At 37.5% G+C, this 12,010-nt stretch overlaps 1 pseudogene; it reads left to right on the forward strand.

Moving 5' to 3' along the window:
• LOC145681780 (histone H3-like) lies at positions 1-4,631 on the forward strand (annotated as a pseudogene).
• Positions 4,632-12,010: the final 7,379 nt, after the last annotated feature.

Here is a 12,010-nt window from a genome sequence, read left to right on the forward strand (position 1 = left end):
ATGTCTGCTGGTAAATCGTGGGGTGATGTGGTGCTAGGTATGTCCAGCGTGGGATTTCCTTGGGATCTCCTGTCTCATCCGGGACGTCCTGTGGACATCCTATGTAGGAATCCTTTAGGACAGGGATGCAAATAAGCAACAAAATTTTACTAGCCCAAGGAAAAAGCTTCTAGCCCATATCCCAGGATAGAAATAATTTACTTACCTTCGGTATGATATTAAATACTCGCCCGCACCGATGAACCACTAGCCCTGGGCGAGTGGTTATTTGCATTCCTGCTTTAGGACGTCACATGCAGGAAGTGCATGAGATATCTACTCATTGTCTCGATAATCCCGGGAACAATGTGGGATAATTGAGATCGAAATGGGGCATTCTAGGGACGTTGTGTGTTATATAGGAATAATTGTAAAGAGTTCCTTATTAAGTTTCGATGGAAAAGCAAGTACGGCACTTTTATTAAAATCTAATTCTACTTATTCATCTGGCAGAACTCTAAAAAAAACTAATTTAAGATGGAGATGTCATTCTGAAGGAAAAGCATACATACTTCAATCAATAATACACATAATGATTGTCTCATCCATATCAATTCCAAGATAAACAGGCTGATCGTCTTGAAGTTATTGCTTACTTCAGGTGTTCCACTCCGTTACTATCCATCATTAATGTAACGGCAACCGTATGGGTCACTACATTGTAGTTTCCACTGTAGTTGACTTCGTTGCCGCTGTGCCATGATTATATTCTTCCATTCCTGCTCATGGACTTTCCAGAGTCCATTTACTGTGTGAAACTGATCGCGACGTATTAAAAAGGCGTCGTTTAAAAGGTCCAAAAACACGGTAATCCATAGGACTAACAACAGGAATCTTAACGGAAATATCCTCGAAAGGGTTAGCTTGGATATAAGTTGGGGTTGTTATGCGTCGGTAGAAGACCAAAAATATAGGGTGTTTCAAAATAAATATCAGAGTGGCAAGGATTTTTAGTATTTATTGCAATTAGCTTATACTTATAAATAATACATAAAATGAAAGAGCAACTCAAACAGTTTACACATACGTATATACTATTTCCTCTGTTTGCCGTTAGAAAGCGCTAGTAGCAAAGATGGCGACTATTGAGCAGAAAGTTTTTTTTTTGTGTGTTTTATATTTTGCAAACACTGAATCTGTAGGTACAGTGCAACCGTCTGTGTGGAGAATTTTAAGGCGACGCATACAACGTCCTTACCGTTCGCAGTTGCTACAAACTCTAATGCATACAGACTACGATTTACGTGCCAACTTCGCAAATGAAATATTGCTACGTGAAGATGAAGATTTTCTGGATTGTGTCGTCTTCAATGATGAATCGATATTTCACCTAAATTGTGACGTGAACACTCACTTACTAAATTTACGAAAGGTATTTCATTCCACAAGAGAAATGAATATTTTATTGGTATTAGTAAAATTTTTAAGTACCAAATACGTAATCTCCTTCGATATGATTTTTTTTAAAATTAATGCATCTAACTAGTGCACAGATGGGAAGACAATATTAAGATAAATCTCGCAGAAATAGAATAATTTATTTTGGCTGAGAACGTTTACGAAATTTAATAAATCATTTTAAAATAACAGGTACGGACCATTGTACAAACGTTTCTCGCTTCAATTTCTCAAAATATATCATGTTATGCATGCTGCAATTATTACTGAAATATTTGTTTATGAAATATGAACAAAATTATAAGGCATTTTAGAAATAAATAAATAAAATAAATAAAACTTTATTCAAAGAGAACAACACCGAAAGTAAACTACCATTGTGAACATTTTCATGACAAATAGCTTATCGTATTTTAGGGTTATTAATGAAACATTTGTTTATGGAATATGAACAAAATCGCTCGATTTGTTTTGAGAAAATCGTCCAAAAAGTGACTCATTATGAAAAGTAAGCTATTCCTTGTACACTTTTCATGAGAAATGACATATCCCGTATTACAGAGGGATTAGCGAAACATTTATGTATGAAATATGAACAAATTCGAATAACATATTTTTGAGAAAATCATCCTCATAAAAAGTCACCCAGGGGCTGCGGTGGCTCAGTGTAGAGCGTTCACTTCTGGTGTATGGGGTCCCTGGTTCGATTGCAAACCCGCGTCAAGTGAGCTTTGTGGTGGACAAACACCACGTACATGGGTTTTCTCGGGTTCTCCCATTTTCTCGCACTTTCTTCATTCCAGCATTTCATTCATTTCTCATCATCACCGTCTCATTTAGCCTAGCCGGCATAAGCGTGGGGGACGTAAAACTTTAAGATTTCATTTCATTTTCTTCAAGAACTCACTCCAAGAGTAAACTATACCTTGCTGATTTTTCACAAGCAGCAACTTATCCTGTGTTGTATGGTCATTAATACAGTATTATTTATCATATATTCCTACTAGCTTTGTGCATGTCCTTCGCACCGGGACAAAACGATTATATAAAATACTTAAACCTGCGCCCATTTTAATGAATATATAAAGAGAATAAACTATTAGATACTATCTTTTTCGCAGAGACTATGAACCCATACCTCTTAGGATACGCTCTTTAATGTGAACACTATAAAACCACAGCTCAAGGAAGGTATTAAGTGTTTCAAAATTCATTTCAAACTGTTCAACCCTTTCCTCGTGATGCGATGACATATAACATTCAACATCGCTTTCAATGTGAAGAAGTAAATTATATCTATCTATCTATCTATCTATCTATCTATCTATCTATCTATCTATATATATATATATATATATATATATATATATATATATATATATATATATATATATATATATATATATATATCCTCTTAAAGCAGAAAGTTTCAGAAATATTGAGACACGTGTCTGCTTATTTTTAATGAGGAGTTTATACACAGAGTTTTATCCTAACTTGTAAGGGTCGTGAGATAATGTATTATTGGCTAAAATTTTAAACCCTTTGTACCCCATTAGGATATTCCTTTAAATCAAAGTAACCCAGCTTAAAGTAGGTATTACCTATGTTCAAAGTTTTATTTCAAACTGTACTATTTTCCCGTGATAAGTTACAAACGATAGACAACATCACTTTCAGTACTACACTAGACTCTCGGTAATCCGGCCATTCCTGGCACATATGGGTGCCGGATTATTGAGTATCTGACATTTATTTGATTTATTTATTTATCTTGTTTTTTATTTATTTTGAAAACATATTGGATATAGTGTACTGTACTTTATTAAATCGAAGAATATAATTTTAAAACATAGAGGATATACTTTATTAAATCCAAATATACATTAATTTTCAAAGAAAAACTTAGTCCTTGAGTAGTATCACTCGCTATGAAACATGTCCCTAATTTTTAACTGTCGTAGTGATGATACGAGACGGTGACATGCTTTATCACGCAACCGAACTGTAAAGAAAGCTACAATTTCGAATACGTACAGTATACTAGGTATAAAGCATTGTTTTATTAAGCATTGTTGCTCATGCGCAAGATAATTCATTGTGCACGTGTTTTTGGTTGGATGTGCGCCGGATTACTGAGAGGCCGGACTACTAAGGGTCGGATTAGCGAGAGTCTTGTGTATATAATTATTTGAAAGAAGTTCAGACAGTTAGAACAGTTAGGAAATCTACTGGAAGCAAAGCTCCTAAAAAGCAACTTGCCATCAAAACTGTTAGAAAGAGTACTCAAGCTACCGGTGGAGTGAAAAAACCCATCGTTATTCTCTTTCCAGCCTTAGAAAAAAGTAGATGTAAACAAACTCACCAGTGGGTCGATGACCAGTGATTGGTTGTTGGTCTCACTGCACTAGTATCCTACCGCAATGTAATCCCTACTAAAATAATAATTTCAAGTAAGGATATCTGAATTTATCCTGCATTTTGTGATAATAAACGCAATATATTTTAACAGATATAGCTGTATATCAACCTCACCCATATTTGGACATATAGTATTTACTGCGCATGCGTATGCGTTCGCGCGCCTACCTCACTCATTTAAAATTATTGTAAATGCAGAGTTTCATGGCGACGATATGTGACAATAATCCATTTTCGTGTCGTTATAAAACCCAAAAGAGGACAACAGGAACAAAGGCAATCTCGTTTATATAAGGATTTAAGAAAATACGTATTTCCAACTTAGCAGTAGTCAGTGTCAGTGAGTTATTCACCAACCAACTGTAGCCTTACACTTTGGAAATCATGCGACGACCGTAAGCAGATGATCTTGCTGTTCACGTCCCTCGCTGCCGAAGCACGTGTGAGCCGCGGAGTAATACATTTCGCTTTGTTTACGTCTACTTTGTTCTAAGGCTGGAAAGGCTTTACAGGCCTGGCACTGTAGCTCTGCGAGAAATTCGTCGTTACCAGAAAAGCACTGAATTGCTTCTCTGAAAGCTGCTCTTCCAACGACTCGTTCGTGAGATTACACAAGATTTCAAGACAGATCTTCTTTTCCAAAGCTCAGCAAGAAAAGCTTATCTTGTAGGGCTTTTTGAAGACACCAATCTGTGAGCTATTCACGCAAAGAGAGTCACAATCATGCCTAAGGGCGTCCAGCAAGCACGCCGTTCCGTGGAGAACGTGCCTAAGTTTGAAGTTCTGATATTTAGTTCAAAAAACTATAATATATACGTAAAAAATGCACCTTCGGATATACAAATAGTCCAGTCAATATATACATTAACCCGGAAAAAATTATAACAAGCTGAAATTTTGCATATACATTTGGGAAGGTGTATATAACAAGATACTAAAAGTCCTGACATATCCGGTAACAGGTTTGGCTGCCATATTGGTAAATGGCCGCCAAATATTGCTTTTGAAAGATAATAACTAGTTCTCACTTTAATAGGTTTAACTCACGTTAAATTTGCACTATTGATGTTATTTTTACTTCTTTCAAATAACAAAGGACTACGCTTATAGACTATTAATCAGATTTACCAGTTTATTCCACATGTGGGAAGTAACGGAGGGATTTCTTTTTAAAAATCCTCAAAATTTATTTTCTCCCCAGAAAAAAATTACAAGAAGCAGAAATGTTGTGTATATCGTGGGAAAGGTGTCTACAACAACATATTAAAAGTCCTGAATTATGTGGTGAAGGGTTATTCCGCCATACTTGAAAATGGCCGCCAAACTGTGGTTATTACAGGTAATAACTGGTTCTCACTTTAATAGCTGCAACTCACGTTGTATTTGCACTATTGATGTTATTTTTACTTCTTTCGAATAACAAAGGACTATGACTCCAGACCATGTATTACAGTTACCAGTTTACTCCAAATGCGGAGGATTTCTTTTTAAAATCCCCAAAATGTCCCTTCTTCCAATTAGTTTTCTTGTACATGAACCAAGAGAAAAGAATCACAAGCCCAAATTTTGCACATACCTTTGGGAAGGTGTATGTAACAACATACTAAAAGTCCTGAAATATCTGAAGGATTTTTCCGCTGTATTGGAAAATGGCCGCCAAGCTGTAGTTTTTAAAGGTAATAAGTGGTTCTAACTTTATTAGTTATAAAACGCATTGTATTAATACTATTATTTTTATTTCATTCGAATAACACAGGACTACGCTAACAAATACTTACCAGTCTACTACAGACATAGGGGAAGTAACGGAGGGATTTTTTTAAAAAATAATCCCCAAACTTTCCCTCCTTGCTGTTGACTTTCTCTTAATCAGTTGCCAATCTCTTTCTTTGGAAGTTGCAGTTAAACTTACATTAAATACACTATAATACATACAATGTAGCCTCCAAGTTTCATTGGAATCATAATGATAGAGAAGAAATAACAAATTGGTGTAACAGAGTTCTATCGGAGACTAGTTTACCCCAAATCTTAGAAAAATCATCTACGAATCACCGAATTCTCCCTAATTTATCAATAGTAATATTTACAAGAAATAAAGCATTCTGGTAATGTGCACAGTCTACAATACTTCCAATTTAAAGAGGCTTTTACAATGTTTTCATGTATCCGAAATGAAAGGCAATAATAGTTGTACAATTCCTTAAGAGCAGAATGCCTTTTTCAGTACACAGTGCTCCTAAATGCTCTCTGGATTTTCAGAAACGATTATTACGTTTCAATATTGTCCACGTTCGTATTTTCATCGGGATTGATTTCCTCATAATAGGAATTGGCGCAGCCACTGCCATACAATGTCCACACAACGAGATACATATCAGTCCTGTTTTTCTCCACTTAAATACACGTTCACATCCCATCTTGCAGTTATAATATATAAATTATAATAGAGAGTCGTGAGCTGGAGCTTTCAATGTCGTGATTGGTTCCAAACACATTTCAGTCCTCTGCGATCCCAAGGAAGTAGGAGATAGCTTCTTATCTGTAAAGAATTGTACCTGATGGTAAACCCGAAATAAGTGCTGATGGGCTGCTGCAGTGGCGGGTGGCAAGGGTTCCAATTGAATTTCACTTGTGACGAGATATTTCGCAATAGTTTTCATGAATGCTTGATAACGCAACTGATCTAAGGTAAACACAGATCTTTCAGCACCGTACAAAGTAAGAAGAAACAATTCACCAGGAGCAATGACGGATATAGGGGTCGCATTCTCATCGTTGAAAATGACGACTTGTTCTTGTAGGTCTTTGCGTTTCTTCAGCAATTGGTATACCTTTCACTTTTCTTGACGGTAAGGAGGTGATGTTGTATCGCACCTGTGGCAGCATATACAATTTGTAAAAGGTAAGTTCTGTCCCTTTTTATGGTGGTCTGTACTGAATTCGCTCTCATACCGTGAGTTGAATGCGAATGGGGATAAAACGAAGGTCAGTTGTTGGTGTGGGTATATCCAACATACTACTTGGTTGTGGCAGTTCAGTTACACCGTGAACTTACGTAAAGACGGAGTGAACATGAGAGAGTCAGTAAGGGCAATGCAAACGAGTTCAAACTTCGGTCAAACGCCGCTGTAGCGTTGTGGAAGTCACGCCAGGTCTTGGTGAGGGTGTCGTGACTACGCGGACAGTACATCGGTTGTTTAGCAAGTTTAAGGACGGTGACGATACAGTCGAAGATGCACTACGTGCCGGAAGACCAACACATGTATAAAATGAAGATCCTCAGGCAGCAATTGAGGCGATCAGTGGTCACACATGTCAAGAACTGCGACCACAATTCAGGGTGAGTGGAGAAACTATTCGGCAGCACCTCCATTAACTTGAGAAGCACTAGGGAACAAGTTGGATCGATGGGTCCCACATAGTTTGACTCCGGACCAGAAGGCAACGCGAGCAGACAAACGTGTTTTTTTGCTGTCTCGTCCGAAGAAGGGTGTTGACATGTGATGAGAAGTGGGTCCTGTACAAAACTTCACCGCGCCATCACTATTGGTTAACATCCCATGAACCACCACTGCACCAGAAGAAGATCCTCCTGTGTGTTTGTTGGACTGCTCACTGCACCGTACATCTTGAATTGCTACCAGCTGCTCAGAGCATCAATGCAAGTGTGTACTGTCAGCAGTTGCGTAGTGTTCAAGAAAACTTAAAACTCTGGAGCCAGCACTTCTGAATCGCAAAGGGGTCCTCCTGTTACGGAATAACGCTAAACAACACCTAACTAGGATGACGCGGGATACCATTTTACACCTTGGATGGAAAACACTATTTAATCCGTTATACTCACCAGATATGGCACAGTCCGATTATCACCTGTTCCATTACTTGGACAATCACCTTAGAGGACGCCAGTTCAAATCTCTAGTAGAGGTGCAAAATGTAATTCATACCTTCTTTGCTTCTCGGCCCACCAAGATCTACCGCGCTGGAATCAGTGGCCTTCCAGAACGTTGACAAAAGTTCGTCGATGCTAATGGAGACTATTTTTGATCTTCCAGATATCTGTTAGGTGGCATATCGATGTTCGAAGGTGGTGGGTGGAAAAGCGACAGAACTTTCCTGGTTATCTTTTAAAAAATGGTAAATGTATCTTCATGTCTCCAAGGCTTTCTTGTTTTTTTCTTGAAATGAAGACTTTAGAAAAGACTTTTCCCCTGCCAAGTTTAATGAATGTAACATCTATTTCCTCGCTTGCTAATTAGACAAAAAGTACAAGCATATTAATATCTCCCCCAATAATTGATACTGGATCTGACTGTTTGAGAGAAAGTTCAATTGCTGTACGCACAACCTGGGTACTGAATCGCCATAGGCTTGAAGAACTCTGGTGCCAGCAGCCATGAGATTCTTAAAAAAGTATTACAATAAATCTAAATGTTTCTTCAGATTCGCGAGGAAGTTCTCTTGGGATGTGACAACTGGCGTTAAAGAAGTAAACATAGCATTTGGGGAATATAACTTGACGGAACGCCTTACTCGCTCTATGCGTAGTCAAGGACTAGTACTTAATGAAGTTTTGTTTGATATTCCGATTCTGTCACTACGATTTCAATCACACATGGATGTTATTTTGTGTGTATTATGGTATATTTCATTTAAGTTTAATTGCTACTCTCAATTTATTAACAAAAAGTAATCGGAAGAAGGGAAATTTGAGGATTTAAAAATCCCTTTGTTACTTCCTCCATGTGTGTAGTAGACTGGTAAGTGTATGTAAGCGTAGTTCTTTGTTATTCAAATGAAGTGAAAATAATATCAATAGGGCAACTGCAACGTGAGTTATCGTAAAGTGAGAACCAGTTGTTACCTTTAAAAACCACAGTTTGGCAGTCAATATGGCGGTCAAACCCCTCACCGGATATTTCAGGGCTTTTGGTATGTTCTTGCATACACCTTCTCAAAGGTATGTGTAAACTTTCAGCTTGTTATGATTTTGTTCTGGGTTAATGTATAAGAAAACTAATTGGATGATAGGAAATTTTGGGGATTTTTAAAAAGATATCCCTCCGTTACTTCCCGCATGTGGAGTAAACTGATAAATGTAAAGGATGGTCTGGAAGTGTAGTACGTTGTTATTCGAATGAAGTAGAAAATAACATAAATAGTACAAATACAGCATGAGTTACAGCTATTAAAGTGAGAATATACTATTACATGTAATAACCACTGTTTGGCGGGCATTTTCTAATATGGCGGAATAACCCTTCACCGGATATTTTAGAATTTTCAGTTTGTTGATATATACACCTTTCCGAAGATATGTGCAAAATTTTAGCTTGATATGAGTTTTTTCTGGGTTTAGCTGTTTTTCTTTTTGTCTAATTTGACTAGACTAAAAATGCAATTTAAAATGGTATTTCTACAAAAAGGGTAGGACACATGTCCGCTTATTTTTTTTATGGAGATCTTTATACGAGAATGATCACAAACTAAAGTCAGAAGGTCGATATTTCTGAAGTTTCGTCTGAGGAACGAGGAGTGTGAGGTAATTTTAACACATAGAATTGACAACTTTGCAGAGTTTCATCCATATAGGCGCTACTTATAGGTAGAGGGCCTAGAGTAGAGGTAAACACAAGTGGCAACTAGTTTCGAAAACTGGTCTCGCAAAAAAAAAAAAAAAAAAAAATCGCTCAGTTGATCGATTACTGTGGATTAAACATGTTAGTGCAGCTGAAATTTGCAGATACTAGTGTGACTTAGACACGATTGCGAGAAACAATTTGGAGGAAACTACCAAGGCTTTTCACCTAGAGCGTTATCTTCCTTCACGACAACCTGCGTGTGCATACAGAACAAAAGATCACCACGCCGTTGAAGCAGTTTCGTTGTTACGTCATCTACCACTATTTCTGTAGCTCGGACCTCGCTCCAAGCGACATTCATATGTTCCTGCACTTAAAGGAGCAACTAGAAGGCCTTCACTTCGCTTCAGACGAGGAGGTGAAACACTTCGTGATAACGTGACTGAACACGCAAAGGACTGTTTGTTTATTCCAAGAGGGAATCTTTAACCTTTATTTTACGGCTGTCAGTACACTGCCAGAATAGTAAATCCGTTCTTTCCCGCGTGGCACTGTACTGACACAGGCAAAATGTTTACTTTGACCCGCGAGCACACATTTTTTTTTAAATGATGTGCCTTATTGTATGAAGAGATAGTCCATAGTGAAAGGAAACAAAAACGTTGGTTCTCAACCGGTGTGCTCACGGGTCAAAGTAGACCTTTCGCCTGTGTCAGTACAGTGCCACGCGGGAAAGAACGGATTTACTATTCTGGCAGTGTACTGACAAGCCGTAAAATAAAGGTTAAAGTCATTCCGTGATGCGACAAGTGTCTTAACTGATATAGGTACTATATCGAAAAATAACCTAATGCATGTAATATCTGTTAGCTGTATTGGTTGTATGAAATAATATATACACGTTTTACTGTAGGCTTTGTAACCTTACTTTCTGAAAACCGTGTTTTTTTTTCTACCTAGATAGGATCGCAAACAAAACTGGCTGTAAAAATTATCTAGGCATTTCTCGTCTGCCAACATCCTATAAAATCGTTTCAAATATTCTATTTACAAGATTGATCCCATACACAGATGAAATTATTGGAGATTATCAGTGCGTATTAAGGCAAAATCGATCAACTATTTACCAAATATTTACCATTCGACAAATACCCCAAAAGAAGTGGGAACACAATACCCCGGCACATCAACTACTTATTGATTTTAGAAAGGCTTACGACTCTGTTAGAAAAAGAGAAACATTGTACAGCGTTCTTACAGAACTTGGACTACCGAGAAAGCTAATTAGATTAATTAAGGTATGTTTAAATGAATCCCGAAGTAAAGTCCGGGTACGAAAATTTTTGTCCACGAGCTTTCATGTTGAAAATGATCTGAAACAAGGAGATGCGTTGTCGCCATTATTATTCAACTTTGTTCTGGAATACGCTATAAGGAAAATCAAAGATAGCAACCAGGGCCTAGAGATGAACGGTATTCGCCAAGTTATGGCATATGCTGGTGATGTAAATTTAAAAGGGGATGATGGGAGAACAATAGAAAGAAATGCAGAGATCTTATTAAACGCTTGCAGGGACATGGGTTTAGAAGTAAATGTAGAGAAAACTAAATACATGGAAGTGCGTCGGGACCGTAATACAGCAAATTATAGATGCGTTAAAATATTAAATAATACCTTTGAAAAAGTGGACACTTTCAAATATTTAGGATCAATATTAACAGACGAAAATTGTATCGACGAAGAAATTAAATGTCAACGAATAGCAGGGAATTCGTGTTACTATTCAGTTCAAAATCTCTTGTCGTCGCGAATTCTGTCGAGGAATTTGAAGCTTAAAATATATAAAACGATAATCATGCCTGTTGTTCTATATGGTTGCGAAACATGGTCGCTTACTCTGAGAGAAGAGCATATACTGAAAGTATTTGAGAACAAGATGCTGAGACAAATTTTCCGACCTAAGAGGAACGGGAATGGGGAATGGCGGAAACTTCATAACGAGGAACTATACGGTTTAATCAACATTGTTAGGGTTATCAAGTCTAAGAGGCTTAAGTGGGCAGATCATATAGCTAGAATGGAAGAGAGTAGAAACACTTTCAAAGTCTTGTCTGGAAGACCAATCTGAAAACGACCATTAGGAAGACCTAGGCGCAGATGGGAGGACAATATTAAGGTGGATCTCACAGAGATTGGAATACAAAGTAGAAACTGGGAGCAGTTAGCTAAGGGTAGGAGTCAGTGGAGAGCTTTTGTGAACGCGGCATTGAACCTCTGGGTTAAATAGGCCATGGAGTTAGTTAGTTTAGTTAGAAAGGATCGCAAAAAATTCAATTTGGTATATAAACTTTGATCTCTTCTAACTCTTTACGATACACGTTTTGATCAAAGTAACTTGTCACGATACGCGTTTTGATTCAAGTAATTCGTTACGATAGCGTTTTGATGATAAAAATCCAGTTCGAGATAGGAGGTAAATATGCAACAAAGTTCAGTTTAAAAGGTTCACTCGCTTTCCCATGGTGCAACCACAAAAAATATTGTCTTTATTTTTATACAGGGTGGC

The sequence above is a fragment of the Thermobia domestica genome, chromosome 3 (genome assembly GCF_964235325.1).
Source record: "Thermobia domestica chromosome 3, izTheDome1.hap1.1, whole genome shotgun sequence".
Lineage (NCBI taxonomy): Eukaryota > Metazoa > Arthropoda > Insecta > Zygentoma > Lepismatidae > Thermobia > Thermobia domestica.